The sequence below is a fragment of the Xenopus laevis genome, chromosome 8L, assembly GCF_017654675.1.
Source record: "Xenopus laevis strain J_2021 chromosome 8L, Xenopus_laevis_v10.1, whole genome shotgun sequence".
NCBI classification, from domain to species: Eukaryota; Metazoa; Chordata; class Amphibia; order Anura; family Pipidae; genus Xenopus; species Xenopus laevis.
Genome location: NC_054385.1, coordinates 56,651,960 through 56,655,423, shown reverse-complemented (window position 1 = coordinate 56,655,423; position 3,464 = coordinate 56,651,960).

The window sequence follows — 3,464 nt, the reverse complement described above, 5'->3', positions numbered from 1 at the left end:
GAAGGGGAAAACATTTTTTACTTCCTTGTTTTGTGACAAAAAGTCACGCGATTTCGCTCCCTACCCCTAATTTGCATATGCAAATTAGGATTTGGATTCGGTTCGGCTGGACCGAAGGTTTCGGCCGGATCCAAATCTTGTTGAAAAAGGCCAAATCCCGAACCAAATCCTGAATTCAGTGCATCCCTAATCAAAGGAGAACAAACCCCCAACCAATAAGAAAAGCCCCTACCTACAACCCTAGCTAGTCCCCCTCCCTGCTTCCCCCCCCCAGCATAGTTCATTACCCCTAAAAGTGTCCCGAATACATTGCTCACGTATCGGTGCAGAGTAAGCTCATCGGAGCTCATCTTCTGGATCTTCGGTCTCCATCTGTAAGGGAGCCCTGTATTGGCGCATTCACAGTTGGAGCAGTCTTCCAGTTCACCAAAAGTGCCGTGAATTGCAGAAGGGAAGAGAATCTGAAGAAGACAGAATATCTGGAAGTTGGCACTCATGAGCTCCACTGCGCTTCTGCACAGATACGCAGTGTCGGACTGGCCCACCAGGATACCAGGAAAACTCCCGGTGGGCCGAGGTGTCAGTGGGCCTCTTACTTCTAAACATTTAGCCTATTTTATGATCATTCCCTACTTCTTTATGGGAAAAAATGTGTAATAATGGAAGAATAGTAAGTAGATATAAAAGACTAGGAGAATAATGAGGTTGAGTGAGGACAGGAGGAATAATAGTTTGGAAAGTGGGCCCACAGTCTAAAGTTTTCTGGTGGGTTCCTGGCATCCCAGTCCGACACTGCAGATACCTGAGAAATGTAGGTGTAATGAACTATGTGGAGGGGGGAGCAGGGAGGGGGACTATCTAGGGTAGTAGGTAGGGACTTTTCTTATTGGGGGGGTTTAGTTCTCCTTTAATTAGCTGACTTCTGCCACATTGTTTCAATAGTCAGAACCAGCAGTGGACAAAATAAGTATGCTGGAAAGTTGTTTATAATGACATTCTTTAATTAGGCATGCTTAAATGCAATTGAATGTTATATACACCAGTGGGCTGCCCTAAGGTAACACTTTGCCTAACCTGGCACCAGATGAGGAAATTTGGACTGACCCTTCTTTGCTCCAATCGTTTTGCGTAGATTAATAAAAAAACAACTTAGATTAAGCCAAAACATCTCAAAGGCAAATAGTATACAGAGTGTTTGAAACCACTTTTAGTATCTGTCAAAAAAAGTGCAGCATGCTACTGATAACTGCCAAGTGAAATGAATGGCAAAACCTATCCCTGCATGTATCACATAAAAGTGCACCCTGGTTATAAATAGTGATAATGACTCGTGCAGGTTACATACTTCCTATTCATATCAGTGGGAATAGGTCTGCATCATGTAAAGAGATCTTTGATTGTTGTATAGTCTCACAAGATTGTCTAACAAACAAATTAACAGAAGCAATTTGGTCTCTTTCATACACTGACTTTTTCCTAAGGTCTTCTACATTGCCTTGCTTTTTCATCAAGAAACAAGGAGTACAAATGATATTGCTGACCCTAATGTTCAATTCAGCTGTGTAAAAAGAATCATTTAGTTTTGCAAATCTTTATATTCGGTTTGTGGGAAAAGTCAGGAACATTTATTAAAAAAAGATAAATTGAATCAATGAATTAAAAATTCAATCTCTGTAGGCCATCTAATTTCCCCAGATTATCTGAGAAGATCCCATACCCTTAATAACATGCTAGAAACATATGTGATAACTCTGCTGTTACTAAGAATGACCCTTCAGAGCTACTCTTGCACTGAACCACAATTAAGTGGTTAAGTTCCGGTTCCTGTTGGTGCATGTTTAGATGCTCTTGCTTGATGCCTTACCCATACCTTTCTGGTCTCACGAACCCCCCCCCCCCCAGAGTCATACCAATATGCATAAAGAGCTAAAATTCTTATAATCTGAACATTCATAATAAATTCTAAGAAAATGCTGAAAGATTGCTCATTTATATATATTTTCAGCATTGGTGATTAAAAATAAATGAGAAATCAATGGCTTTATAGTACAGCTTAATGAATATATATGTTTATTTTCCCTGTGGGAAATCAGTCATGCATATTTATTTCAAGATTTTTGTTTTTTTCTTTAAAAAAATGTAAAGGTTGAGTGTTTGTCATTTTTAAAATAAAGACTAATAAATTTAATTTGTAAGGCAAATCAACATTTTTCACTGATCCACTTGATTTCCTGTGGATAATGTTTGTTCCACCCAAACATTTAAACCTAAGACTTTTTACATTTCACTGTCCTGTCCTAGGCCTGTAATTTGTTACATTTGGTAAACAAATGTCAACAAAGGTGAAAAAACCTACTAGGCCTGAGGAACTTTTTAAAATGCTTGGGAGCTCTTGGGACATCGTTCTCACTTCTGTAAAATCAATATAGTGTAGATGATGAAGGTTCTGCAGCTTCACACTCCCACCATGTGCGAGGGTTTAAAAATGTTGGAAACATTCATTAAATTCCAGGATGGATTCTTAAACCAATATTATTCAATAAAAACATTGGTGTGTACACCTACTCTGGTAAGCTGTAGAGTTCAATAGAACAGTTCTGTGGAAGACTGATTTTATCTGCCAGTATAATACTGTATTACAACGTACCTTAGAGGCCAAATATATCCAGGTCTAGGCAGCAGGAAAGACTTTTAGTTTTTTTTTTTTAAAAAAACAAATCAGAATTTATCTCATAATATCAATAAAAATAGCTCGACCAAACTCTCATGCCCGAATTTAGCTTATTTATTAAAAAAACTCAATTTAATCATGGATCATGGAAAAACTTGATAAAATTAAAACCTGACTTATACAAATTTTTCAGGCTTTTCCCCCCAATCGCTCGATTTGGGGCAAAACCCAGCAGAGACCACAATAACTTCAAATTGGGATAGGTGCCTCTCCCATTGACTTATACAGGACCTTGACAGGTCTGAGATGGTGGATTTTCAAATTCAGACTTTTTGCAACATTGGAGTATAATAAATCTAAAAAATGTGAGGGTTTTTTTCACAGAAAATTTGAGTTTTTGCCCCAAAAAGACTGACCAGATAAATTCAAGGTTTTAGTAAATAACCCCCTTAGTGTGTTTTTACACCATTAAATCTACCAATTTACTTATCTGCAACATTCCCAGTTAAATTAATGGCGATCAGGAAAAGTGCAAATATGTTATCTGCCCAAGGGCACAAAGCAATGAGATCCAGGCTTCTTGAGTTAAAAGAGCATATGTTTTAATGTCTTTCTCTATTTCTATATGTGCATTCAGTTTGGCCTATTTGGCCTCACTTTATAAGTACTGATGTAACTGTCAGCCCTTAGGGAGGAAGTTTTGACATAAAACTATTTATTCACTCTTGTCTGCTCAAGTGCCCGTCTACATCACCCAGTAGTCTTGCTCATTAAAGTGAATGAGGGGCCTATT